At 42.3% G+C, this 22368-nt stretch overlaps 1 protein-coding gene across 4 annotated transcripts in view; it reads right to left on the reverse strand.

Moving 5' to 3' along the window:
* The window catches only part of SMAD1 (SMAD family member 1), a 70057-nt gene extending 50292 nt beyond the window's left edge, over nucleotides 1–19765 (reverse strand). Inside the window, exons 1-2 of one of the 4 annotated variants that reach the window (XM_088792589.1) lie at nucleotides 18364–18632; nucleotides 17962–18073 (exon numbers count right to left, since the gene is read on the reverse strand). The gene's annotated coding sequence lies outside the window, so the exon portion shown is untranslated. Of the gene's footprint in view, nucleotides 1–17961; nucleotides 18074–18363; nucleotides 18633–18723; nucleotides 18780–19547 lie in introns of those variants that run through there. The other 3 variants (XM_088792587.1, XM_088792590.1, XM_088792588.1) reach the window with 3 other exon arrangements.
* Between the last annotated feature and the right edge of the window lie 2603 nt (nucleotides 19766–22368).

Consider the following 22368-nt stretch of genomic DNA (forward strand, 5'->3'; position numbering starts at 1 on the left):
ATGGCCAAGGTAGAAGCAGCACATATACTCCCGTCCCAGATGGAGAACAACCCTATGAGCAGTACCCACAAAAACCAGTACAGTAGTCTCCCCCTTATCCGCGTTTTCAACCGTGACCCGAAAATATTAAGCAGAAAATTCCAGAAATAAACAATTCTTAAGTTTTAAACTGCACACTGTTCTGAGTAGCGTGATGAAACTGTGCGCCACCCACTCTGCTACCTGGGACATGAATCACCCCTGTGTCCAGCGTCCCCACGCAGTAGACGCTCCCGCCCATTAGCTACTTAGTAGCTGTCTTGGTTATCATTGGACGGGCTATCAAGGCATCGCAGTGCTTGTGTTAAGTAATCCTAGTTTACTTGCTAATGGCCCCAAAGCACAAGATTAGTGATGCTGCCAATTTGGATACGACAAAAAGAAGCTGTAAAGTGCCTCTTTTAAGTGAAAAAAAGGTGAGTACAGTAAATATTTTGAGAGAGCACATTCACTTAACTTTTATTAATCTGTTATTGTGCCTAACTGATAAACTTTCGCACGGGTATGTATGTATAAAGAAAAACATAATATATAGAGGGTTTGGAACAATCTGCAGTTTCAGGCATCCACCGGGGGTCTCAGAATGTCATCTCCCACAGATAAGGGAGGGGCTACTGTAATGAAGACGTGTGGAGACAGCACTCTGGAACAAGAACACAACTCTGAGCGGTTCCTAATACCATGTTGCTCCGAAAATAAGACCTAGTCGGACTATCAGGCCTAATGTGTCTTTTGGAGCAAAAATTTATATAAGACCTGGTATAATATAATATATAATATTAAAATAAGACCGGGTCGTATACTAATTTTTGCTCCAAAAGACACATTAGGGCTGATAGTCCGGCTAGGTCTTATTTTCGGGGAAACACAGTAAAAGCATCAGAGAGTATTTATTATACGGCTCCTTAAGAAAAATGATACATCTTTACTCCAAGCCAAACAGGAAAAAAAAGTTTGCTACACAAGAATAATGCCATTACAACAATGAATATAAAAACAGAGCTGGGTTTTCTCTAGCTATTTCAGTCTTAGAAAATACCCCAAAGTAACAATGCTCTGTGACTTGGTTTCAACAAATAATCTGTTCAAATGTTTCTTCTCCCCTGTTACGCCAATTAGGCACTAACTTGGTTTTGAGATAGTTGTTTTGCAGGAGAAAACAGGTCAAGGGCCTCTGCATTTCTTTTTCCTGTTTTAAAACAGCAGTTAGCACAGGACTTTCAACATTTCTCAATTTCAAATGGGTCAGATGTAGCTAAATAAAACTTATTACTAACCAAAATAAGGGGGGGGGGGGAATCCTAGAAGAAGAAGAAAGGGAGGATGGATCTAACCTCTCTTCATTTCTCTCATAGATTCTAAAGCACCTGTTTAACTACCTACTCCATTGCTTAGGAGTTGGGCTAAGAGGAACTCGACTTCAACTGAGTCCTCAGAAAATGAAAACATATTTAAACAAACTTCCTAGGCAACAAAGCGATATGAAGATCCACTGGAGATCACAGAAGAGTTCTGCCCCGTCTTAAAGCAGAAGCTATGTCCTGCTCTCACCAACACCCAGATGTCACATTTCACCTTACTGAGCCTTTCACTATGAAGCCTTGTTTTGGTTACTTCCAAACATGTCCCAACTTTCTAAATGTGTGATTGACGCCACAGAATAGCTAGTTTGCCACTTTCTCACTAAATTGTTTTTCCAGAGATTAATTTTCCAGATCTGAGTAGCATGATGAAATTGTGCGCCATCCAGTATGCTACCTGGGACACGAATCACCCCTGTGTCCGGCGTCTCATGCTGAAGAAACTGGGGGGTGAAGGTGGGAGAGCGGACAAGCTCTTGAAAGCCTGTTTTTAGTAATGCAATTATGCGGACACTAACAGCTAGTCTTCCAGTCTCTCAGGTGTGACTTAAGTGACATGCTAGTGAGAGACGTGATGGGGTCTCTCAGGAGTGTGAAGTGAGTGGGAATCTTAGGAACCAAAAAGGAAAAAAAGAAAAGAAAAAAAGGAGTAACACATAAGCTTTGAATTCCAGCTTACCACTTACTTCTCACTTGTAAGTTCACTGCAAGCTGTGACATTTCAGTCAAATGATTTCAAAAGTGGTGTCCCCATGATGAAAATGAAGCAAGGAATTTATGGATGTCACAATTACATGAGTTTCTAAGGATACAACTGTAGTTTATAGATTTAGGTGTGTCAAGTATTGCTACTCAATATATCTCCATTGTGTTAGAAACTCTTTAACACAAGAACTCTTTCATGTTCTGCTCTGCACACACAAGTCCCTCCATCCTGACAAATCTGGACGGCTTGTAGGGCAACTTGTCAATTTCTCTTAGTCATAGAGATTCCCTACAGAATAGCAAGTGTCAGTTCTCTTTTGTTTTAATAGATGATTATTTGTTAAGTAGACTGAAGGCACTTAAGTTTTCTTACTGTCCTCAATTCCAACAAACAAAGTTGGCTTCTTTCGCTATCTCCTTGGCACTTCTTCTAAAAGTTTACAACATTCCTGAATCCCACTGAATCCCAAATCCCAATTCCAAAACTCATGCTTCTAACAGAAAACTGAACTTCAGTACATGCTGGCCTTCAAGAAGGCCAGGTCCTAACTACCTCACACTGATAACTTTCAATTGTATTCATCTCAGCTCAAAAGCTGTAGTGTTATTTGCCCTGTAAGTGCTCTTTTCTGACGACCAAAGGCATTTTAAAATTTAATTTCACTGACTGCAGAGGGAAAAAGCCTACAGTAGTTGTCTCTTAGAAAAAACTAGTATTCTCTTTGACTCCTTGCTATTGTAGAATAGCAATTTTATAGACAGCAAAGAATGCTAAATGTGGTAAATTTCCGTAAGGGGCCAGTTCTGAATGATTCATCATTAACAAATGAATGAAATTATTTTAATTGACCTATTCACTTACGTCAGCATTATATTGATTGTTTTTACAAACATCTTATTGACTCCTTACAGGAATTCTTCAAGGTGTATGTCATTATCTCAATTTTATTAATTAACTTGAGGATCAAGACCATATTCTAGCAAAGGGTACATCTGCATTTTAAACCAGAACAGATACGAAAGTCTACCAATCAGGTTAGAAAAAAAAAAAAAAAAAGGCAATGCAAATTCCAAATTCACAGATGAAAATGGAACAGGCTAGAGGAAGAAAAAAAACTATCCCTTTTATTTAAAAAAAAAAAAAAAATCCTGCTTTATTTCATTTTTGGGAACATATTTTTCTTGTTCCACTGATCTCACAGGTGCTGTTTATGACAACAAACACCGACATCTGTAGGGCTGAGCTGACTGACATTCACAAGGCAGGACAGCCTGAACCCTCTCCCTATATTTAGATCCTTCAGCTCAGATCTTAATTGAATAATTTAATCAGGACCCTCTAGAAGGGAAACACATCCATATTCATCACAGGCATCAAAGGAAACATCTTTGCAAGTTATATCCTTTTACAAACCAACATATGGTCTCACGCCATTCTCCCAATTGTTGAACTCCTCCTCTGGGAAGAACATGGAATTTTATTTCTTTTTATCACTTGAAAAAATCACTTCCCTCCTAATTCAGTAAAACTGGGTGGAGGCCACTTCCTCCACAGGTGAGAGAAATAAAACTTGTTGATATGTCATTGTCAGGAATTTTAAAGTTAACCATTTATTTTATGTACTTTCAAATGGAAACAAAAGGCAGACTAAATCCAGAGTAAAAAATCAGGCACATTCTTCACACTTTCAAATAAAACCCCTACAAATTTTTCTGTCATTTTTAAGATGTTTTTAAAAATGGAATAAGAGACAGATTTGAACAGCAGCTTTCTACTTAGTAGCTGCACTGTGAACCAAACATTTCTCTGAGCCTCAATTTTCTTCTCCACAAAACTTTGTTTCTACCACCTACCCCACTGGTTGTTATGAGGACCAAATATGAATATGTGAAACTGATCTGAAAACTGTAACATGCGGAAAACTGTGACGTACTCTATTAAGAGCAGTTTCACAAATAAGAAAGCTAATTTTAATATTTCACATATATCAAAAAGCAAAGTTTCTGTCCTAGTTCTAACGTTCTGTTTTTAAAAATGGTAAAAAGAAAATCCGATAAGCCCCACAGTCATTCAGTTTATTTGACAAACACGAACTTGTGCCAGACACTATTCTAAGCATGGACATAGCACTGCACAAAAGACCCAAAACAGTATTGTTTAGAATGAGACCCACATTCTCGTGGTTATGGGAGGCCCTACTGAGAAGGTGATGTCCCCACAGAAGCCTGAGAAGGTGAGGGGCTGCGCCACGTGGCACCTGGGGGAGCGCACTGCCAGCAGAGGGAAAGGCAAGTGCAAAGGACCGAAGGCAGGACCGGGGCTGAAATGTTCACACAGCAAGGAGGCCGATAAGGTGGGAATGGACGGAGGAGGAGCGAGTGGTGGGAGACGACGCTGGGGAGGGGAGCAGACACGTAGGAACGCAGAGGCACTTCTTAGCTTTCACTCGGAAAAAGACGGGGACCACCGGGAGATGCGAGCAGAGATGTCAGCCATGACTGACTCACGGTTTACGGGAGCTCTGCGCTGACTGGGTTGAGAACAGACGAAAACGATGGAAGGAGGACATCGTAGGGAGACCAGCTGGGAAGCTATGGCAATTGTTAAGGTTTCAGATGATAAAAGGTTTGGATCAGCGTGGCAGAAAGGGTCAGATTCTGGATGTATTCTGAAGGTCCCACCATGAACAAATACATTTTCCTGCTTAAGAAAGAAAATAATCAACCCTAAACTTAGAGAAATCTGTTCAATTGTTACAAGTGTAAAAAAGTCCCTTCTGATGGGACTGAGTACCTGAGGTGAGATCAAAGGTCAGCGGGGAGAGAAGTCCCGGAATGATCACAGGAGCAGTGCGGAGGAAACGATGGCTAGAAGCTAAAATCTTGTAGGGATGAGGGTGAATGATGGGGAGTGAAGCAGTGAGTGAGTCACAAGGAAGGGAAGTGAGTCGCAGAAGCTGACATAATGTTCAAAGCTGGGTTTTTCATGGAGGGTGGTGGGAGGATGGGCCAAGGGTGGCAATGAAGGGGACACCACCTCCTGGCCCCATGCTATGAGGGTTAGAAAACAGCCAGCACCTAAGGGACCTACCAGGAAAGCTGCATCCTTAGATGAGCTTGGTCTATGCCCAAGGTCACTCACGTTCCAAACAACCCAGATGTCTAACGGTAAGGGAATGATTACATAATTTACGGTACACCCGACAATGATATAACTGCTAAAAAAGAAAAAAAAAGACACTTTAATGTCTAACATGGAAACAAAAACCATACCATAATTGTTCAGTTCAAAAAAGTTGCAGAACAATATACATAATGTGATCCCATTTTAAAAACAGACAGAAGCAAAACTTGTATTACATGTATAAATACATGTGCATCTTTCAAGGCCTGAAAGGAAATAAACGAAACTGAACAGGTTACCTTCAGGAGTGAGGTAGGAAGGAGAAGGGAGTGCAGGAGAGTACTGTTTTTTTCTTCTAATCAATTATGGTTTTCAATTTTAAAACTCCAATACTACAAATAAAAACTGAAAGTAGGTAAGAGATTTATTCTCTGTGGCTCCAAAAGACAGCATTATGACCAAGAGGTGGTAAGATTTATCTTTTTATAAAGGAAAAAAATAATTGAAAGTGTTTCTGCACAGAATGGAAATACCACTGAACTGGGATTTTTCAGAGAAATTTATTCCTGTACACAGGGCTGGAATATATGGCCTAATTCTGGGAGAACATGGTATGGGTGGGAATGTAACTTTTTTTATTAAGCAATTCAGGCACATGATCATAAAATTCAATTTTACAAAGAGCCATAATATAACAAAAAAGTAAGTTTCCTTCCCATTCTAGTTCTCTAGTCCCCTTTCCATTAACAGTTCCAATATCGTTCAAAATTTTCAGTGCATGAATCTCACCCCAAAATGTTTTGTGTTACTCGAATATCTCAAGAGTAATTTGGTCCTGTGCATTTTCCAGTACATAAATCTGTTATTTAGAAGAATAAAATAACTTCTAAAAATCAAAGTTTACATAATCACTGAAACAAACACTGAGATCAGCCAGATTTCATTCTCCTCCACATGACAATCAATGACATCCTGTTTTCAATCTGCCAAAAACTGGACTCGACTTAGAAACGTTCACTTGGCCACCTCACAGGAGAAAATGAACAAAGAGCAGCAGCCCTCTTCCAGCATTGTAAGAGCTCCCTCCAGCTAAGAGCTAAAAGCAGCCAACGCCACGTCTTTCCCTGGGTCAGAGACATAATGCTGAGGATACCGGCATCTCCTGCAGGACGCGGTGAGCCAGTGAGACCTGCACCAGAAACGCAGCCCTTTGCTGCCTCATCACTGTTCAGCCCAGGGCTGTCCGTTAACCTCCCCACAGGGACCGACTTACCAACCAGAATGGGAAACCCTAAGAGTGCCCTTTGAAGGCTTAAGAACTCAAGGTCTCCCCCTTCTCACGTTCCACTAAGAGCGCGTTGGTCGCCACTAATGCACTATTTAACTGAACAGTTCTTTTAAGCGCGTGCCACATAAAGGTGCCGTGGAAAGAGAATGAGTATGAGACAGTTCCCATTCCCATCACTACCAAGCTTACAGCTATAAAGCGCGCGGGAGGGATGGGAGGGCCATGTTATAAGGTTGATGGTGATAAGTCACATGACACGATCAGGCTGTTTAAGGAGGAACAGACATGGAGAGTGGCCAATTCTTTGCTGCAACTACATCTCCCGGGCATCCGGGGCTCTGTGACACCGACTGTGCAATGGAAATCCAAATGAGTTCAACCGACTACCACCCAGGGGGGTCAATGGTGTGAACTGTGGAACGGATCATCCAAAGCAGACTTAGTAAGAATTAGCCGTTGCTTTTGGAATGTATTCTGCTTTATCAGAGAAAGCTTTCAATTCCTTGTCATGTTTTGCTTACACTAATAATAAAACTATTAAATACCCTGAGAAGACAGTAAATTCTAAAGAAATGCCTGTTCAAGACTCAAATATTTCTGTGGAAAATCTGTAAGTGGATGACGAACAGTTAACTACAATGGTTTTATTGTCCTATAAAAACTTACAAATGTATTTTATAATATGAATCACTCTATCTTCCTCTCAAAATTCTATAGACAAAAAGGCTTTATAGAGCATCTGAAACATCCCAGCTGAGGACTCAATAACCTCTCTTTACCATCAGCACCAACTTCCAAGGCAGAGAGTTGTCGTGCAGGCATGGGAGACTGCGTCCGAGTACATGCGTGGCCTCTGTCAATTTTCAGCTCAAGGAGTCAGAAAGAGTCAAATGCCATTCTCAGACCATCAGCACGCCACCACAAAGCGCGGAGCACTGTTCTGAGCACTTGAGACCTATTAACTCTCCTAATCCTTACGAGAATCCCATAAGGTAAGGACTATTTCAGAGATGATGAAACTGAGGTGCAGAAAGGTGACGGGACTTGCCAAGGCAGCCCCTCTCCCAGCCCGCTTCTCCTAAGTACCCTCCTCCTCTGTCTCGTGCAGAAAGCAGAGGGACTGACAAGCAAGGATTTGCTTCGAGTTTTATTTTAATCCCTCCAATTCCTTCCCTTCCCAATTCATTTTTTTATTGTTGTTACCTTCCTTCTTTCCTTCTTCCCACTTTCCTAGAGTTTTATGAGGGTAGCAGTGACAAAATTAAGCTCATTTTAACCTAAAGAGCCTAGAACAGGATAAGAAGTTATAAGCGATCCCTCAACAAGGCATAGGAAATTGACACCATTACATCACACCAACAGCCCACGTATGTGTTCAACTATTGATACTCTTTTCTTATGATGAGACTGTGGAACATTAAAATTAAACTCCTTTTAAGAAATTCATTTTCTTTACATTCGCACCGATTATTCTTAGAGTCCTGTACTGAAAACATAAACAAAACAGAACACAAATAACTGGCTCATTTTTCTTGAAGTAATTCTTTTCCATCCAAGCAAATGTAGAGGAGAAAATTTAACTAAAGAACTCTTTCAAGTATTGTATTTTATTACAGGTAAAATATTAAAATACTCATTTGAATGGCTCGTGCACAGCTGGCAGTCACAATGCTATCTACAGATACTGGCAAAAAATACTCCTCTCCACCGCGCAGGATGTGGGTACAGCGGGGGCTGACAAAGCAAACCGTGTCCCAGAGGGGCAGAAATGGGTCAGTGACACTCACTTCAGTATCCCCTCTGCCTCCTGATACCCCCTTTCCTCCTCTCTTCCAGGGTTTCTCAACCTTAGCTTTATAGGCTATTTAGCAGCACCCTGGTCTCTGCTCACCAGATGCTGGCAGAAACACCCGTCACCCTCCCGCAAGGGAACAACCAAAAGTTCTCCATGGAGACGTGGCCAGATGAACCGCTATATTCAACCCCCCTTTGCTATTCCTTTTCTCCTTCTAATCTAAGCACCTTGGGCCTCCACACCTTTGCTTAGCTCCACTTCTGGATTCCAGGACGCAAGGATTGCTGATGTCTGCAGGAAGGAATCAGGGAAAGACATCAAACACACATACCTGGTCTTCCTAGCACTTTCCTCCTCAAATAAGAAAAGGGGGAGCAAATAGTTAATCCTCAGAATTAACTGATATGTCTAGCTCACAAAGCACCAAGTGCTGCTGAGTATAAAACACACGTGCACACTCAAAACAAACTTACAACACAACACAGGTCATGTGGCTGTGATTCTCATGGGCAGGCAAGGTGAGGACCACTCACTGTGCCGACAGAGATCGTAGAGCCACTGTCCATACTTACACCCTCGAGGAACTGTCTAAAGAACAACTGTAATAAAAGTGATTAAAACAGAAGCTAGATGAGACAAGCAGGTAGGTATTACTCCTCAAAGATACAAGATCCTCAGCATAAGCCCTACATTTATGACCCCTTATCCCAACTTTATGAAGTTGCATAAAAAATATACTATGAACAGAAGTATAAATATAAATACACTCAAAAACTTGCTGAAAGAATCAATTAAGGTAGAAATGGGCTCTACCAACTGCATCAGATTTCTCTCCCAATCCTTGATCTTGAAAGACTATCCCAATTATAAGAGAAATACCTTCAAGCTAAGATGATGTAGCATCAATAACAATGCTTGGTGTTTACCTTTTCCTATCATCATATTCTCCCCTTCCCAGTAAGATCGCTTCTTCAGGGCAGAAACTGACTCACACATTTCTCTGTCCCTCTCAAAACAGGGCCCGGTGCTGGATACACAGTAGGAATCCATGAAATACTTGCTGAATTATTTATCAGCTTAACAAAAAACAGAACCCCACCGTAGGGATGCACCTTTTTTAAAGGAGGTTTTCCCGGCCAATGCGACAAGACAAACCTTTTTGGTGTTTAAATGCGAATACGTGCTGTAAGTACAGCTTGGGTGCCAATCACTTAAATGATAAGCTAATTTTGCTCACAGTTAACCAAAAACATTTAAAATCAATCAAACGTTCCCTCAAGCTTGAACAAACTAAACCAAAGTCCTGAGCACACAAACATGAGCAGAGGGACAATAAAGAGGTTCTTATTAATTACTCCAGACTGCAAAGCCAGCAACAGGCAAAAAGCAAAACAGGGAGCTGAAACGGAGGAGCTGGCAAGCTTTACACCACTATCAGCCGTGCTGAGCGTTAGTAGGGCTACACGTACAATTTCTAAGGCAGCATTCACTGCGTCATTCTTCTCTTTCATGAACAGCTACTCCCTTTCACAAAATTCAGACCCATTTGCTCTGCGTTCATCCCGCCTCTCCAACTCCAGCTTTCAGAGTCTGAAGGACGGTCCGACTTAGCATCCCAGTGCAGGCTCCCTCCTCCCTGTCACTGTCATTCAGAAAGGACCTAAGAATGGGGAGGGATGGTAGCTGGCCAAGTGCTGAGCCTGGAGGTGAGATTTAAAGCCTTTTCTTTTTCTAACTTTGAAATATCTGCAGATCATTTACAAGAAAGAAGATGGTGAGGCAGAAGACGCTGTCGAGTGGCTAGGAAAGCGCTCACTGCTGAGCTAAGACTGCATTTCGCTTAGGTGAGGCTCCCACCAATGGCCAGCACAGTGTTCCCTTACGGCAGCCTATGAAAAGCCTTTTTCATACCCACGACCCAGCCATCACCCTTAAGAGAAAATCTGGGAAATTAAATGCTGATGCCTAATTGTTTCAATTTTGTTTTTCATTTTATAAGGGATTTTACTACTTGGGGGAACTTTTCTCACTTTATTTTAATGCATTATTTACTAGTCCATCTCAATCATCAAAACCGTATTCTAAGACCGTCTCTGAGTCTCATAAGAATGAGGAAAGATCACTATAAATAAACGCGAAGACTGCAGGTAGGAGAGAAAGAGGCCCATTTCAATGTGCTCTATTAAGCACTGGTGTCTGTAAGGTTCGTCGATCGTGCGCCACTTGACTAAGAAACTGCATCACTGACAGGACCCTGAAGATCTGGGAACACCTCACACTCTAACGAGGAGTCTTCTATCCCAAATTCATGACCTGGAGGGCAGTACGGTAATATCAAGGAAATGGGACGGAGAAGGCTTATCTCTTAAAACACCAGCTTACGTATACCAGGTACCTCCTTGGAACTCCAGCTTCTCTTAGGAGGCAGGGAAACTGTGGTTCCCTTTCCTTCAATGAGAACAGCCCAGTTTTCCCAGTCTGATAACTTCCTGGTCAACAAACAGTAATACAATACAGAAAAAGAGAAGACTTCGCCCCCATTCCGGTAAAGACTCTGGTCAAGGACACCAAAAACTTTTTATGTTTAGTAGCTGTTTGCGTTTCATTTGTTTGTGAATTGTTTGGTCACATGCTTTACCAATTTTTCTATCGGGGCGGTGTTTCCCACTGATTTAAAAAGATTCTTACAAGAACAGTAACTCACTGCAAATCTGTTACCTGAAAGATCGTTTGTGAGTGTGTACTTGGTCATTTGCATGTGTTCGGTCACATAAGTCCTGTCAAATGTATACATTTTTCCTTTACGTTTTCTGCCTTTGGAGCCACATTTTGAAAAGCTCTCTCTACAGCTGTTTATACCGCTCCATCTCTTGAAATGGCACAAATCAATCCCCCTTTCCTCCTGACACTATGACAAGAATCCATGCCACCCACAATCTTTCTGCATTGAGCATATATTACTCAAATGAAAAAAAAAATTAACACTAATGAATGCTATAAGAAAGGCCACTGATAAATTCAGAATACTTACTTTTTAAAGCTCTGGGCAATTTAAATAACTTTTTAAAAATCATTACAGGGCATTCTTCTCTTAGTCCAATTAACTATACTTTTCTTAAAAACTTTTATCTAGACTCGTCAGGGAAATGCTCTATTTACAAATTCCCACACTTGATATTTCACAACTTCGTTACCAGCATTCCCATTGCTTAACGCTTCTCAGTTCATTTGGTTCATTAGACTCCTTATAACCTGTGACCCCCTTATCTAGATTGGATTCGATACTGTGCTCATTAACATTCTAGACCCTAAAATCACATTGATTTTTATAAATGTTACAAATAACATTTCCCAAGTGCTTAGCACGTGCCAGGTCCTATGCTATGCCCGTGGGGTATTCTGCATTTTACTGACTGTAAAAGATGCACCTCCCTCCCCCCCTCCCATTTTAACAACTCTGAAACCAGGAAACTTATAATCAATGGTATGTCATGTCTAATTGCCAGCTTTTTCGATAGTGCATGAAATAGTTATCTTACAATCGGCATTATCTTCGATTAGATGAACTATGGAAGTACAACTCATTTCATGTTCCAATCAATCCTAAGGCTGGTATGTGCTTTTTCAGATGAGGAAAAGCAAGGTACTAAAGTTAATGGTAGGTAGCTTTCCCAAAGTTATAAAAAGCCAAGCACGGTTTGGGACTTGGACTTAAACCCAAGTACCCTGATTCTAGAACCTCATTTCTTAACCGATTTGCTATCCCGAGGCCAGACTCATCTCTGCCAACATTTCCCTCCAACCTTACTATCAGGCCACCAAGTTCTAGTAGAAAGCAACAACTAGCTCATCTTCTCCAGTCACACTGCACTTTACCTCAGGTTCCCCCCTACTGTTTAGACTTTGAATTCTCTATAGATTTCCTGACACGCCAGCTACAGCTCTTCCAAAGCTTCTCCAATATTCTTAGTCTCCCAGGGCCATCTGCTGATTCCCCCACCTCACGATCCAGACGAAGGCACTTGCCTCTACACTACAGGCGAGGCCGGCACCGGCGGGCATGAGCTCTGCCATGCTTTCCTTCCTAACCCCATTTTGCTTCTTTCTCAGCCAGGACTCCCTCCTTAGCATGGCTAATACTGCGGCACCTGGGCTCTAGATCACTAACTCTGCCATCTTTGACTGTTTCCTATCCATTAACTGTTGTCCAATACTATAGCCACAGGTGACTATTTAAACATAAATTAGAATTTAAAACGCAGCTCTCCAAGGTTGCACCAGCCACGTTTTCAGTGCTCAGTAGCCACGCGTGGCCAGTGGCTGCCGTGTTGGACAGAGCTGCTCCAGAGATCTCAACACTCACGCTTCCCTCCCAAGGCTTCCGCTTCGTGACTGCCCAGGACGCCCGCCTTGTACCTGCGCAAACCGGCAAGTCCTCGGACACCAGCGGTCCTCCCCGAGGGTCTCTACAACTCACTCCTATAACACCTCGAAACAACTCCTGCAATGTTGTTGCATTTCATGTTTTTCATTTTTGTGTGTCTTCTTACCAATGACTGACTAAGCTGCTCAGAACTAACAAATACTCACTGAATAAATTAAGCATACACTTACATTACAGCATCAAAATGATCAAATAAGGGCATATTTAAAATCCTTCTTCCATTAAAATGACACATTTTCTTTCCATCTAACAAACAAAAGGTCCTGCATTTGGCTAACTAACTAATGACTTAATTTACTGTCTAATTATAATACTTAATAGATAATTAGTTCCCTTTTTTCTTGTGGTGTTTGAAATTGAAAGAAAAAGCTGTACAAGTGTGAAATACTTCCACTTTTCATAAGCACACCGCAAAGAAACCACAAAAGACAGACAATCAGAGGAAAATGAATGAATAGCTTTAGTAACTATACCCTAACTATCTGAGATTGTAGGAAAAAAATAGCTATAATACAGCTGCCCTAAAAATTCAGGGGAAACTACAAATAAAGCATTAAAAATTATGTACATAAATATATTTTTGAATAAAAAGCTAGACTCCTCTCGCCTCCTCTTCCCAAGCTTGACCCGGTGAGGAGTACTGACTTACATTCTGAGCTCAAAAGCACACAGATATATAATTAACTGTTGTGTGTGTATGTGTTCCTTTAAATTCAGACTTGTCCAGAAAATTAGTTAAAAAACCAATCCACCACACCACAGACCTGGGTTCTTACAAGGGAACAAGGCTCTGCCTTATTCCAAACACTAGGAACCAAGTAAAGGTTTGAGAGAATCGCCAGGTACAGATTCCCATGAACCTTGGAGGGTCTGGTGCTTTATTTTCAAGAGGCAGTGTTCCCTAAAGTTCTGATTTTAGCTTGTAACAAATATTACAACGATGTGAAAATGCTCAAATCCTGCAGTTTCCAGTACCTTCCTGAGAAACTGATGTATTCACTGGAGTCACTGTTTATGAGTTTTGGCTTTTCTCAACTGAAATAAAGCTTCCTGTACACAAATGACTCTTCTACAGAACCTGCTCGTTTCTGCAAGTCAGCAAGCAGTTGCTATAAATGTTGTAATGCTTCTACCTATAGTACTAGTCATGTATCTCTAAACCTGATACCATCTTAATAATGCACACCAAAGTGAAGATTTTAATTTAGATTTTAAGTATGTACATTCATGCTACCTAGCTTAGCGATTTTTTTTTTTTTTAAAGGAAGTTACTCCAGAATAAGTGTTAAAAATATTTCAGGTGTTTTGTGGCAAATCAGATGACAGATCACCAGATTAGACTGAATAGTTGCACTACCAGGTAGTAGCAGAAAAGGAATATAAAGAGTCAAAGAGATTTCGGTTTGGGGCCACATGGCGACGCCTCCCTGTGTTATCAAAGCACACCTGGCTAATCTTGGTACCAAAAGGAAAACCAGAGCTGCCAGGTTGTTGAACTCATCCAGGTGCTGTGACAGTGGCACACCTGGAGAGGGCATGGCAGTTCTGGCCCCTCCCCCCGACCTTGCCCTATGTATTGGCTACTCCTGAGTTGTATCCTTTATAATAAAACTAGTAATAGTAAGTTTTAAAAATAAGAAAAACCACATATAGAAGTACAAGTACAGAAAACACATCAGCCTTAATGGCATTTTATAACGTATATCAAACCTCTCTACCTTTTTATATTTAAATTATCCTTTTTCTTCTCAGATCTTTCCAATTCTCTCTCCAGAACCCCCGCTCTTTCTGTACATACCCCAACGTTTAGCTTTTGGTTAGGTATGTGAGTTGCTTTTCAGAGTCAAGACATGAGATTCGTATAGCATAATCGCCTGATTTAATTTGAACTTTGTACAGTCTCGGATCCCCCATTTTCTAGTAAGGTCCATTTGATTAAATCAGACACAGGTCTTTTCCATCTCTAAAATGAAAAAAAAATTCCATTTTAATCTGTAAAAAAAAATCTCTCTGAGGTTGTCAGACTTGATTCCTACTCAGCTCCAACAACATTAGGTACAAAAAATAAGTATCATACCAAGAACTTCTTTGCTCCCCTCCCCAAATTACCATACACTGGATATGCTCACACCAAAGCCTCAGGAACACTGCGAGTGTGGTGGGAAAAAACAAAGAAACAAATGGGAACTGAACAACAAGAAGAGTGACACAGGGTCTGGCTTTCCCTCTTCCGATCACTAGATGGGTGACTTTAGGCAAGTCAGCTATCTTCTCTCGACCTCAGATTGCACAACTTGATACAAACCAACTGGATCAGAAAATCTTCAAAGCAACTTTTAACACTAAATAGCTCTATTCTCTACGAAGAAAAATAAAAATCTTAATGTTTACGAAAGCACTTAGCAAGGCAGTGCTATGGATGCCATCATCTGAAATATCACGCAATTTGGATACGTAAGTGTACACACAAGCCTCCCAGGGCATGTAAGAACATTTGGATCAGAGGATGGGAGTGAGAAGAGGGTACAGGAGTCACGGTTTCATCAGATTCTTCAACTGACCGGACCAAAAAAAAAAAAAGTTAAGAATGACTGAACTATAAAGACTACACAAAAGTCGACATTAAATATAAGGAAAAAAATGCTAAGGAATTTGCAAAAAAACTATTCGCATCTCAAGCTGCAGTGTTTACGAGCCAAGGGAAGAATAATTTTGATGAGATAAATTGAACTACTAGAACTTCCTTTTTCAGTACCACCAGCTTATGATTATACAAGAAAAAATGCAAGGGGAAAGTGGCAGGAATTATCCAGAATAGCAAAGATACAACTAAATTGGCTTTGAAATGCATTATTTTTATGTCAGATTTATTCTTCCCATTCTGTTCTGCTTAGCTATGTATTAACATTATGTTTCCTTTCCTTCAAACACTGAAAAGATAACCAAGAAAAGCGTAATAGCACAAAATTTGTCTAAAGGCCTAAAAAATAAAAGCACAGTCGTCTCTACTGGAATAATCGAGTCCGGCAGAACAAGGATTATGTGGGTGTACGTAATAGTTAGGAGTGAGGCTCTAGTCAGCCCTCCTCGTTCACATCGTCACCACTAGGTGTGCAGCCTGAGGCAAGGCAGTGAATCACACCAAACTCAGTTTCTTTAGCTGTCAAATGACTCAAAGTTACAACAGTACTCAGGAAAGTTTGGAAGCTTAAATGACATAGCGGTATTAGAAACAAAGCAACAGTAAAAAGTCAGAAAAGAAATAGCTACAATTATTTCTCCTACCCATAGCTCTACGTCCAATTAGAACCCGCGACACCAATGACAAATACCCGTAATCAACCTCATTTTCTCTAGTAGCTTCAATGGTCACATCCCAACTGTTTTCTACCAAGAGCAACTAATAATCGCTTAGTAGCAAAATTAACTGATATATCTTTCTTTCTTTGGCCCCACAAACTCCTGTAACAAGCTGAGAACTAACTGAAAGATGAGTAAAAAGGGAGGAAAAGGAGAAGTCAAGGTCCCAGAGCAGCACCGTTAATAGAATCTTCTACGAGGGAAATGTTCTACGCGGACACTGTCCAGTATGGTAACCACTAACCATACGTGGCTACTGAACACCTGAAATGTAGCCAGTGCTACTGAGAAGACACATTTTTATTTTTACTTAATTTTAATTAATTTCAACTTAAATGCCCGCATGCAGTTATTGGCTACCTTACTGGACAGCACAGCTTTAGATGACCCATAAATTGAATAAAGGTTGCCAGAAAACTAAGCAAAAAACAAGGGTCTTCTTTTTCTGAATTGTTCATATGTGCAATTCAAATATATTTTTCAGTGGAGACCTGATAACTATGACTAGATAAAGATATAACATGTCAGCGGATACGTCAATACAGGGCAACTCGGTTCTAATAAAGGGATCAGAAATAAGAAGGATGTTGTCCTCTGATATTTTAGAAGGTCCCTAAGGTCAAGTTAAATTCAAGCTCATACGAAGCGTGACCCACTACAGGGATCAGAGCTGCCAAGGTCCTTATCAGCACCCCCAAAGCATCTGTCTCTCCACTACCAAATGGAAAGCTACTTAAACAATGCAGACTAGACATCTCTGCATTTCTGTTCAATTTTTTCAAAAATTCAGAGTTCTGTAAACCTTCTGCTCTTTCAGAAAAAAATCAGCATTCCTGGCCAGTTCAGCCTTTCCACTATAAACAAAATCCATGTACCACCCATATCTGAAGTATAACGCCAGACTCCTGCTTAGCTGCCCCTGTAATATGGTTTAATTATGATGACTGAACTAATAGGCTGACATCATAGACTTTTACAGGCTGACCCCATGTCATCCTGATGTATCATTTTGCACCAGTTCAGTGCTGTAAATCAATTTAAGATCTCGAGCAGGTTGAAAAGGCTGGTAATGATGCTTTCTCTGCTGTCTCTGGAGACTCTACATTATACACAACTTACATTATTTATAAAGCCTCAATGATGCCTCCATTAGCCTTGTAAGACTACACAAATGAGATCTTTTATACACACAACTTGGCCTTGATTATGTAGGCGACTGCAGTTTAAATATACTCGTCTAATTACACTCAAGTTTATTCTTTTTGCTCAAGTTTATTCTTTTTCCAATCTAACCAAGTTACTATGTTTTATCTTTAAGCCAGAATTATTAGAAATCACAATTACAGTCTGAAATTTAGTTTTTAACTAACAAATATATTGGGGAAAATGAGACTTACTTCCTCTTAATATACTTTAATGAACTCGGTAGAAAGGAATTATCAAGCTCCAAGAGGTGGAAGAGCTTAAAATTTTTAATTGCCTAAAAACTGTCATTCCTCCAAAATGCAAAGGTCCTCAGCTCTTCAAGAGTATAAAATCAAAGGGTTCTGAAAATAGGAAAAATGGATTTGGTTACATACCTAAGGTTGGAGGGATCAAAACTAAATCAAGGACAAATCCCTACCCTTAGAAGAAACCCGATACCACCTGGATCCTCCAGAGGCTCTAGCATCACCCACCTCTAGAAAATCATCTCTCAGGACCCTGGTTACAGTTTCCTAAAAATTGCAATGTTACACAAATGTACACCACCTGCACAGAAATATCAAATGACTGCAAATGGGAAAGAGGGCGGGAGAGGGGAGAGCAAACACTTTAATCAGTATAGCCTAGCAGGCCAGGTACCTCATTCAGAATAACACCGACGCAAAATACTTATACGAATTGAAAATGCTGGGGCAGTGAACACTGCCTCTACCTCCATTCTTTTTCAATCGTTCCAGTGCAGCTCATCCACCTCCAATAAAATGTAAAGTGGTAATTATCAGCACGGTGAAAAATCAACATGGGCAGAGAACAGTTTTCTCATTACTGAACGTAGGCATGTTACCCACCGCAGGCAGTTAGAGCAAGAAACGTTGGGAAATAAAGGCATTCTGTGATTTAGGTGCTGAGACTGTCAGTCAGAGAGGAAAGACAGACAGAAATCATGCAACTTCTGCATCAATTTCACCTACTTTGCAACTTCAGATACAATGGAAAGAGAACATTAGGAGGAAGAAAAAGGCCAGATGTCACAGCACTCACGAAAACGATGCTTTCTCAGGAGATGGTTCTGAGCCGCGCCTCATTTTCAGAAGGGAAGCCTTCGCCTCCCTGGTGATCTCGCGCAGTGTATTTAAAAACCGTACGCGCCTCAAAATAAACAAAAGCCGCACCAGTGTAGTTGTGAGATCCGGCAGGCGTCTGTCCTTCCTCACTCCCTAAGTACAGTAAGGAAACGCTCTCCCTTTAAGCCGTCATATATATTTGGCAACTAGAAAAACAAGCCCACGTCTCTCTCTGCTCTCACACCCACCACCCCCACCTTCTACAGAAACAACCCCGAGAAACCCTCACAAAGCCAGGGAGCAAAGTAAAAGAACAGTTGTTCAACAGCGAACTCACAAATACACATGCAGTGAGGCAATCGAATCCGGTCAAGGGAAAGGAATGAGACGACACTTGGAGACGCAGGCGGGTGTAGGCGGAAGAGAAAAAAAAAAAAAAATTACGCGCCGCCGCCAAATCTTTGAATAAATTAGAGGGAATTTCGGTACGAACTTCCCTTGACCTCGACCCCCAAGAGGGTCGTTGGGGCAGAGAAGGGAACCTGTCTGGACGCGGAGGGACCCAGGGCACCGGTGTCCCCTTCGTGCGAGACCGGCTCCCCGAGGAGCCGAGTGCTTAAAGGGCAGCGCCGGCGGCCGCCCTCCAACTCCCGCAAGGGTGGCCCGGGCCGGCGCGGGACACAATGGGCCCGCGGGCCGCGCGGACGGGCCTGGGCCCGGCTGCCGAAAAGGAAAGGGAAACAGAGAGCGGGCGGAGGGGGAGGGTGGCCCGGAGGTCCCGCAGGTCCCGCCGCGGCCAGGGCCGGGGGCGAGGCTCCAGCGAAGGAACGCGGCTTCCCCACCGCAGACCCAACAAAGACGCGAGGGAATCCCGGCCGAGCCCGGTGCGGCCGGCTGGGGCGAGAGAAGAAGGTGGCAGGTTCGCTCCTCAGAGCGACTGGGAGACGCCATCATGGGGGAGGGGGGGTCCCCGTTCCGACCCACGCGGGGAAGAGCCGCCTCCCCGCCGCGGCCCGCGCCCGGCCCTGACGATCGCGGCCGCCCTGCGGGCCCGCGCCCGTCCCATCTGAGGCGGCGGCGGCGCTGGAAAGTCCAGGGTGCCGACAGGCGGGCGGGGACGCGGCAGAGGGGAAAGTTGGGTTCGGGTATGTTTCGTTTTACCGGGTTGGCGACGCGCCCGTCCGCGCGGGCGCAGGAGTGGCCGGACGAGCGGGGTCCCGCGGCCCCGGTCCGGCCGGCCAGGCGCTGCGCTCGCAGGGTCCCTCCCCGCGCCTCGGCCCGGGCTGAGCCGCTCGGCCTCTCCTTCCTCCTCCCGCCCGCCCTCTCGCTCCCGGAGCCTGGATTGATCTGGTCGTGCTGGCGTCAGGGAGTCGGAGCCGCCCAGCCTCCACTCCTCCGCTGCCAATACCCAGCGCACTCGCCCGCCCGCCCGCTCGTTTGCTCACACGCGCACCCGCGCGCCGCCGCCGCCGCCGCGCGACCAGGGATCCTCTCCAAATTCCCCGCCCCGCCGGCGCGAGCGCGGCGCTGGGAGGCCCGAGGACCGCGAGGGGAGCGGCCCCAGCCCCCGGCCCCCTTGATTCCAGCAGGAAAAACAACGCGCATTCTTGCCTCCCCCCGCCTCCTTTCGTCCGGGTGAGCGGACTTGGTGCATTATCTGCAAGTGAAGTTCTGTGTTCAGCGTTTATTTTCTGAAATGCTCATTTACACGTCCACCGCGCCCACCGGAACGTACTGTTAATGTGGAGTACATGTTTGACAATTATCGTTTCAGACTCGCTTTTTGTGTCTCGTTTTCATTGCCCCTCACTTACTCCCCAATGATTTGCAAGCCTCAGAAGTTGCACGTACTCAGAATTGGATAGCCTGTGAACCAATACATGCGTGAGAATCGATTGCATGTGAATCAATACATGCGTTTCGTGCCTAATGGTTCGAGTAGGTAACTTCATTGCTCCAAATCATGACAGATGCCACAATAGCACTCTAAATTTTTGACCCAATTTCTACAATCTTTTCGATGACACCCCTCCCCTCAATTAAAACAGACTAGCTCTCATCTACCTGAGCTGCATAGACATTGAAAATACCTTTTTGTAAGAATTAATTTTTCTATTAACTAGCTCTCTGGAAGCTGGCATGAAATCTTGGATAATGTACCATAACATTATGTTTAGAGATGAATCCTAAGGAATAAATTTTACATGAACCACAAGTATCATTACCACCAAAATAAAATGTCAAAGATCTCTGTAAATTAATGGTACTTCTAGTTGTTCACATACGTTTACATGTACACATTCCATTTAAAATTCTTACTTATTAACTATTTTACTATTTCTGCATTCCATGTTTAATTATCCAAAGAAAATGTAACAAACCCCACAAAACACAAAATAACAGTTTATAAATTATAGATCAGAATATTTCTGCTAATTTTTTTGTTAAACTACTTGAGCACTTACTGGTCAACTCTTGGTCCTCATCTTATTTTTCCTAAAAGCAGCATTTGACACAGTTCGTCATTCTCTGCTCCTTGGAACAACACCTGGAGTGAGCCTTGTTAAATGCCACTCAGATCAGGTCGCTATGTTCAAAACCCTTGATAAATAGAATGTGCTATCTCCATCCAATGGAATATTATTCAGTCATAAAAAGGAATGGAGTTATGACACATGCTACATGGATAAACCTTGAGAACATTGTTAAGTGAAAGAAGTCAGGCACAGAAGACCACAAATCGTATACTTCTACTTACTGTATATAAAATATCCAGAATAGGCAAATAATCTATAGAGACAGAAAGCAGAATGGTGGTTGTCTATGTTTGGGGGAACGGAGGAGGTTAGATGGTGATAGCTAAAGGTTATGGGGTTTCTTTTGGGGGCTAACAAAATGTTCTAAAACTAGTTTGTGGTGATGGTTGCACAATTCTGTGGATGTACTAAAAACCATTGAATCATACACTTGAAATGGGTGAATTACGTGGTATGTGAATTTTAGTTCAATAAAGCTTTTTTTTTTTTTAAAGGCATGACAAATAAATGCAGTGTATGCTCCTCGACTGGATCCTGGGTTAGGGAGAAAAGCTGTAAAAATGACATTATAAAACTGTTAATTTTTTTAGCCAATGGATGACCTTTCTTAGTGAAATCCTACTAGCCCCAAATAGTAATTATTGATACTACACAATCTATGAAATTTGATTTTGCCCCTTGTGCAACTTATTTCTGTAAACAGTGATAGAAAATTGGACTTTAAAATAAAAGGACATTGCCATGGCCAAGCATTTGGTATTCAACGCCAAGAAGTAGAAAAATAAAGAATTAAAAAAAAAGGATATTATTGGAACAATTATGAAAACTTGAATATGGGTTGTATACTAATATAGTATCAAAACAACAAAATCCTCCCTTGGCTTCCCATTTCACTCAAAATAAAAGTTCTCACAATGTGTACAAGACTGTACATGATTTTTCCTCCCCGCCCTTCTCTACCACTCTATCCTCGTCTCCTATTCTCTACCTTGCTCACTTCCTCAAGTCACTCTGGCCTCCTTACAAGTCCTGGAAAAACCTGGGCACACTGCCACGTCAGGACCTTTGCACTAGCTGTTTCCTCTCTGGAAAGCCGGTACCACAGATGTTCACATGGCCCACTCCCTCACCTCCCTCACGTTCTTCACTCAAGGTTTCCTCTTGCAATGAAGTCTACCCTGGCCACTTTATTTAAAATTTCACACACACACACACACACACACACACACACTGCATACCCCTCCCATTTTATATTCTCTTTCCCTGTTTGGCATGGATATTTTACTTATCAGTACCTAACTTCTTACTTAGTCAAAAGCAACGTTCTGTTTATTACTATACTTTCAAGCTCATTAAATACCTGTTGAATGAACGAATCAAGTATTGTTCAAGTCACAGGAGACATGGTGGCAAAACAGAGAAAAATCCCTACTCTCATCACGGAA

This window comes from Rhinolophus sinicus, chromosome 15, assembly GCF_057876585.1.
Source record: "Rhinolophus sinicus isolate RSI-liver-muscle chromosome 15, RSI-T2T, whole genome shotgun sequence".
NCBI lineage: Eukaryota > Metazoa > Chordata > Mammalia > Chiroptera > Rhinolophidae > Rhinolophus > Rhinolophus sinicus.